The sequence below is a fragment of the Silene latifolia genome, chromosome Y (assembly GCF_048544455.1).
Source record: "Silene latifolia isolate original U9 population chromosome Y, ASM4854445v1, whole genome shotgun sequence".
NCBI classification, from domain to species: domain Eukaryota; kingdom Viridiplantae; phylum Streptophyta; class Magnoliopsida; order Caryophyllales; family Caryophyllaceae; genus Silene; species Silene latifolia.
The window spans coordinates 486,266,318-486,273,972 of NC_133538.1; the positions used below are offsets into that span (position 1 = coordinate 486,266,318).

The 7,655-nt window shown below is 40.8% G+C and overlaps 1 non-coding gene across 1 annotated transcript; it reads right to left on the reverse strand.

The window, feature by feature from the left end:
• Positions 1–2,754: 2,754 nt before the first annotated feature.
• Positions 2,755–2,861, reverse strand: LOC141637019 (small nucleolar RNA R71). Its single transcript, XR_012541583.1, has one exon. It is a non-coding gene; the product is annotated as a small nucleolar RNA R71 (small nucleolar RNA).
• Between the last annotated feature and the right edge of the window lie 4,794 nt (positions 2,862–7,655).

Below are 7,655 nucleotides of genomic sequence, written 5' to 3' on the forward strand. Positions count from 1 at the left end.
TCGAACAGCTCGTTCTCGTGATAGCTTGACAGAGTACTCAGCTCTTCCTCTGTCGGTAATACCCTTTGTGATCGTCTCAACTCGTGCAAAGATTTCTCTATCGCAGGATCGAATGGTACTAGTTCACCACCCTGTGACCTGCGCATAAGAAGAAACTACAAAAAGAATATAAGAAAAGTTTAAGGAACAGAAGTCCCTTAAACTAAGAAAGACTAAAAATAAAACAACTAAAAATTAGAACTATTGCCTCCCCGGCAACGGCGCCAAAATTTGATACCCGTCGTGAGGTGTTGATGCGACCATAATTGGCGCATATTTAGCCCCCGAATTACCATTGTTTCTATGCTTTTTAGTGCCTATTTGGGTCATTTCTTATCTTTAGTTCTTCGTTTTGCATATTCTTTGAGATTTTGATCCCTTGGTAGGAAAGGAGTAAGAATCTTGCATTTTCATGGCAAAACAAGGCTAAATTGATCATATTCAATGACCAAGCATCAAGGAGAGACAAGACTAGAAGGCCTTTGTACATAGCATAGTAGAAGAGCATTGTTGAGAAAAGGATCCTTGAGTCCCCAAGGAAATCCCCAAGGAATTCATGAAGAAAAGGGAAGAAAAAGAAGAAGGAAAGCTGCTGAGCTACAATCCGAACGGATTGTAGAGAATCCGTCCGTCCTCGCCAGTCCGAGCGTCCTCACCAGGAATCCGCTCGGATTGCCCATGCCCAGTCCGAGCGTCTTGTCCATTGATCCGCTCGGATCGTCCACCCCAAATCCGGCCGTCCCGACTCCCAGCCGCACGGATCACAGCACAGCACAGTTTCGATCTTCAAGCTACGAAATGAAGAAGCCCTTCTCTCGGACAATCCCGGAGGCTCCTTGCTCAACTTAAAAAGTGTAATTACTAGTTTAGCCCTTAGTTAACCCTAATGCATCCTCCCTAATTTTCACTATAAATACCCCATTAGTCTAATTAGAGGAGCATGTTCTTCTTATCAATAATTAGTGTAGTTAATATCAATCAAATCTCTCTTCAATATTGTAATCAAATATTAATCAAGTTTTAATCCAAGTTTTAGTTCCTTAATCTCTCTCTTGTTCTTACTTTATTTTGGGTAATTGAAGATTATTTGGGTTATTATTGGGAGATTGACAACCTCTCAATCTAGGATTCAAGTACTTCTATTATTCTTGCTTTATTATTGGAATCATTAGTAGGTATAATCTCTTAATCCCTTTTTAATTATTGCTAATTACTTTCATTTATTCATCATGTTTTATTATGTTAGTATGATTGACAACCTTTCTAGCATGATCAATATGATAATGAGTGAGTAGTCTCTTAGCTAGGGTTTAATGGGTGATTAGGGGAAACCAACATGGGGAATGATTCATGCTTAAATTAATATGCTTTCATATCTTATTTGCTTGCTTGTTTTGATCTTAATGCATGCACATGTTATATTTGATGAAATGCTAAGCCTATGAATCCTTGCATTTACTATCATCTTCCATCCTTTCAACTTGACTTGTAAGACATAACCCAACTCGAGTCTTGTTAGACCATGCATGTGTTAAGTAGGGAAGATTAAGTCGACTTGTAGGTGTTGTACAATCCAAGAGATTCGGCTCAGGGACCCAAACTTTCCTAGGATTGTAAGATATAACCCAACTCAATCCATCACAACAATAATTGCTTGCTTATAACTTGAGAACATGTTTGTATGATCATATCCCATGATTCCCCTATGAACCCATGACACCCTAGTGCTTTTAATCAATTGTTTACACCCTTATTTCATTTACCTTGTTAGTTTATTTTCATTGCTATTTTAGTTTAGTAACCTTCTACATCAACCCAATTTGTGACACCCCTAGACACCGCTAGTTACAATAGAATCTTCATTTCAATACCCGTCCCTTGGGATCCGACCTTTACTTGCCTCTTTACTAATTGTAGAGTTGTTTGTGAAGTATAAATTGTGTTTTGTATCGACCATTGACCAACGACCACATATGCTTAATTGTGAACACCAAATGGCTCCGATCAAAAATGGCGCCGTTCTTGGGACGGTGTTTAATTGATTTAAGATTTCTTTTATTGTTTTTAGTTGTGTCTTTTTCACCTTGGGGAAGTAAAACTCCTCAAGGATTGTTCTAATTGTTTTTGAGTTGTTTGATATTTTGCATGTCTAGAAGGTTACAAAGAGATTTGTTACCTTTTGACCGTGAAATCGAAAGAACCTTGACGAATAATAGGAGACTTGTTAGGAGGAATTTGGGAGGTGTTGGTGAAGTTGTTCAACCCACTAGTGAGTTTGTCAATCCTTTCGCAATAGAAGGAGAAGAAAACCCATTAAACAATACCACACAAAATCCACCTACAATGCCTAAATTCTCGTCACACTCTATACCCACCGAGGAGGATCTACCAAATGGTACTCCTACCCCACAACATCTTACCGGAAACTTTATTGCCAAGTCCGCCTTCATCCAACTAGTTGAGAGGAGCCAATTCGGGGGAATGCCTAGTGAGGACCCTCATTCTCATATGGAAACATTTTGTGATTATTGTGAAGCTATCTCTCAAACGGGCGTGACTCAAGACCAAATAAGATGGGTCTTATTTCCTTTTTCGTTAATCGGCACCGCAAAGCAATGGTTGAAGGGCCTTGATAAGGCCACCCTTGGAATAGATTCTTGGAAGAAGCTAGCTCTAGCTTTCTACAAAAAATTCTACCCACCGGAAAAGACCAATATGCTAAGAGCTCAAATTACGGGTTTTAAGCAAAGGGATGAAGAATCTTTGTATGAAGCTTGGGAGCGGTTCAAAGGTATTTGTCGCTCATGTCCTCACCATGGACTTAGCGAATGGTTTTTAGTGCAACAATTTTGGAATGGTTTATATGAAGATTCAAGGAACATTCTCAATATGGGATCAAATGGAATGTTCACCGAAGTTGATGACAATCAAACATGGAACAAGATTGAGGAAATGGCGGTCCATAATTCGCAATATAGTAGGCCTCGCAAGGCCACTAGAGGAAAGTATGAAGTGGACACCGTTACTCAATTGGGTGCTCAACTTAGTGCTCACATTGACACAATCAACTTGAAGTTTGAACAAGCTATGGCTAGACTTGAGGAAAGCTCAAAATCATCAAAGCATCATGTCAATGCCATGACGGCATCCTCATCAATCCCAAGCGGGATATGTGAGAATTGTGGAACCTTGGGTCATGACTCAAGTGAATGTAGGGGAACAACCGAGCAAGTCAATGCTTTCCAAGCTTACAAAAGCGGTACCCCTTATTCAAATTTTTACAATGAAAACACCAAGTTCCATCCAAATCTCTCATACAAAAGCCAAAATGTCCAAAACCCTCAAACAACATACACTCCACCACCCATGAGAAATCAAAACCAAAGACCCTTTTTCAATCAAAACCAAGGTTACCAAAATCAAAATCCATACAATCACCACAATGACCAAAGTTTTGATGTCCAAAAAGCGGTCCTTCAAATGCAAAAGAATCAACAAGAATTTTTCACCCAAATGCAAAAAGATAGCCAAGCAAAAGACACCACCATCAACAACATTCTAGCTCACACCAAGATGTTGGAAACACAATTGACCCAACTAGCATCTTCGAGCTCACAAAGACAAAAGGGGCAATTACCACCTCAAGGTAATCCCCCTAGATATGAAACGGTTAGTGCCATTCACTTGAGAAGTGGTACAAGGTATGAAGCGCCGAAGGAGCAAGTTGAGGATGAAGTTGTGAGAGCTAGTGAGAATGAAGTTGTGGTGCAAGGTCCCAAAGAAGGGGAATCATCAAAAGAAGAAAGTTCAAAGAAAAATGAAGACAAAGCCAAAGAAAAGGAGCCCATTGTGATTAGACTTCCTTTTCCAAGTCGTCAAGCCAAGCCTAAATTTGATGATCAACTTGGAAAGTTCATGGAAATTGTGAAGAACTTAGAAGTCTCAATTCCTTTCACGGAATTAATCAATCACGTTCCGGCCTATGCAAAGTACATGAAAGATATCCTCACAAAGAAGAAGTCGATCCGGAAACTTGAGACTATCGCCTTCACTAAGGTGAGTAGTGCCATACTTCAAGGGAGTTCACCTCCAAAGTTAAAGGATCCGGGAAGCTTCTCAATACCGTGTACCATTGGCGACACAACGATCAACAAAGCCTTATGTGATCTAGGGGCTAGTGTGAGTGTCATGCCGTACTCGGTAAGTAAAAGGTTGGGAATGGGAGAGCTTAAATGTACCAATATCACTCTTCAAATGGCCGATAGATCGACGAAGACACCGCTAGGGATATGGGAAGATGTCCCCGTGCGAATTGGGAAGTTTTTCATCCCGGTGGACTTTGTCATTGTTGATATGGAGGAAGATTCCAACATTCCAATCATCTTAGGAAGACCTTTCCTACACACCGCGGGTGCGGTGATTGATGTGAAGCATGGAGAGCTTACTCTAGAAGTGGGAGATGAAAGCATAACTTTTAATCTTGACAAGACCATGAGAGCTCCTCGTTTGCATGAGCCATGTTTCATGATTGATCATTATATAGGAAAGATGAGAAGAAGAAATCGGAACTCCAATGGAGGAAGAAAGTTGAAGATGCTCCATTCAAAGAGCAAGTGAATTGTGACAAGGAGAGCTTGCAAAGCTCATCAAAATCAACCAAGGAAGAAGATGATGGCCTCATTGGCCAAGAGAAGAAATTGGGAGAGTTGTCTCCATCCAAGCAAGAGATTTTCAATGATCAACTCAATGAAGTTTGTGGTCTTTGGGACGACGAATTTGAAGGGATCTTTAATCCCTACATTGGGCATGCCATCGATCATGATCAACAACAAGAACCACGGTCTATTGAGGACCTCTACCATAACAATGAACAAGCTTTTAATTACTTCTTCGAGGTGTTGAGCAACATCAACAACACCTTGAACATGCCTCCTTGACGTCTCATCAAGAATGAGAGTTTGGTGGAGTCCTCCCTAAACCACCACTTGTAAATATTTCTAACTCCCTAACTTACATTCAATTTTTGCATTGCATTTTTGTCATTTTTGGATTTATTTTTACTTTGATCAAAATAATTGTCATGAAAAGAGAGATGTGAGGGAGGGACTAATGATTTAATTGATGTGTAGTGCTTTACCTTAGTGTGGGGATGGCAATTGCCTAGGCTATTCATGCCTTAGTAGTGCCCCCACAATGAAGAACACAAGATTTGAAAGAAAGAAAGAAAGAATGATAAGGGAATGCGTTGGTGCACGGATGGACCTGAATCCGTGTACACAAGGACCAATCCGAGCGGATTCCGAGAATCCGCCCGATCTCTGAGAGGATCCGAGCGTCCCGCCGAGAAGACGCCCGTCTTGGGCCGAGCCGAAAACCGCAAAATTCTTGATCGTTGAAGAATCCGAGCGGATTCTCGGAAAGACGCCCGTCTCACGTAATCCGTCCGTCTTATAGACAATCCGCCCGTCTTGCGGTGAAGAAAAACAAAGAAAAATCTCGGACAAGAATCGTCCGTCGAAAGAAATCCGCCCGTCTTACCTCAGCGAGAATCCGAACGGATTCCCAGAATCCGCCCGTCTCTAGGCGGGATTTTTGAAAATTTGAAGTGAAGAATCGAGCGGATTGCGCCTAATCCGCACGGATTGTCCCTGCGTCCTAACATTGTCGAGTTCTTTAAATACCCACCCCACCTTCATTCATTCATTCATTCACTCATAAACACTACCCATAACACCAAAACCCTCATCCTCTCCATCTCAAAAACAAAAACCCTCAACAAAACTCACCAAAATCAAATCAAACCATCTTTCAAATAACAAATCAATCACTCCATCTTCATTAATAATCAAAACCAAGAACAAAATCTTCACCTTTGAATTGATTTTTGTTCTCATAAAGGCAAAGCCTTTCACTTTCAAAATCGATTTGGGCATTCTACAAGTTGAAGATTTTTGATCTTTTTCTTGGTTAGCTCATCAAATGGCAAGAACAAAGGGAGCAACAAAAGCAAAGGCAAAGGCAAAGGCACCAAAGACTACAACTCTCTCTCAAAGGCAAAAAGCTCTACAAATGAAGAAAGCTTTGGCAATGGTGGTATCAACACCAAGCTTGGAAGTGCAACCACCTCAACAAATTCCTATGGAAGCATCGCCCTCTACTCCGGTAATTAATCAACTCTTGCATTATCCGGAGGTAACATTCATTTCCGACTCCCATAGAAATACATTTGTCAAGTTTGCTATGAGACAAATTCAATCCACCAAATTCATATGCCAAGATGCTTTAGAGAAGTTGGGTATTCTTGAACAAACAAGAGTCTTTTTCAATGCCATGGGTTTAAAGAAATTGTTTGAAATGGAGGAAGTAACATACCCCTCCCTTGTCTTGGAATTCTTAAGTTCTTTAAAAGTGACAAAAGTTGAGAATAGGGAAAATATTGAGTTTTGTCTAGCTAACACTAGTAGACGCATTTCCTTTCCGGAATTGGGTGCAATTTTGGGTCTTAGCGATGAACATAAATTCTATAAGCAATATGGGAAGTATGATCCCGAGCCTCTTTGGGAGGCAATCTCCGGGAAGAAATTTGAAGATTTTAAAGCTTGTCGTGCTCTTTTGGTCCATCATCCGGGCATAAGAATATGGCACAAGGTTGTAGGAAATACCATAATTGCTAGGAAAGACACCAATCATTTCACGGGACTCGATTTTATTCTCCTTGAATCAACTTTGAATATTGGAAGAATTCACACCAAGCCTTACAATTCTTTGAGGCTATTGGTTGATAGATGGCTCCATATAGATAGTGGGAAGAAGGGTCAAACCGTAATTGTTAATGGCGGCCTTGTCACGGTCCTAGCCAAGCACTTTGATCCTAATTTCAATAAGGATAGCAAGTACAAGGCTAAGGATGGTGGCCATCTCATTGATATGTCCACCTTGATTAACAAGTTTAAGTGGGTTGTTCACAATTCCCTTGATACCAAGTATGGGTGGCTTACAAGTGAGGCTCGATCATTCACTTTACCCGCAAAGATTTGCCGTCTTAGTGTCCACCGGACCAACTATTTACTTCCCTATCCGAAGAAGCCGAGTACATCATTCAACAACAAAAGGGTGATCATGAAACCCCTCCTCTTCCATTGTTATACCACCTTACCCCTATGATTATGAAGAGTTCAAACCACAAGGAATTAAAATTGGAAAAGACTATGTAACTCTTCTTATGCAAACCATGCACAAGCAAGCTTATGAAGATCGGAAGAATGCTTATTTGGCTCAATATCCTCCCCTCCTACATCTAGCTAGGCAAGGACTCCTTGATCCATCTTGTCCTTTGCCTAGTTGGGCGGATAGAGAAGCTTTGTTTAAGGGTGCATCTAGGGAAGTGGTGGAAGACAATGAGGTTGTTGGAAATGATGAGGAGATTGATGATAATATTGAGGAAGAAGCAAGTGGAGATGAAGAAAGAGATGGTGAAGATGGTGAAGATAATGATGAGGAAGATGATGATGAAGAAAGCAAAGAAGAAAGTGCCAAGGAAAGTGGCAATGTGACCACTTCTCATGAGGGAAGTGGTGATGATAGTAGCATGATGGAAGACTAGCCTTGGAGATTCC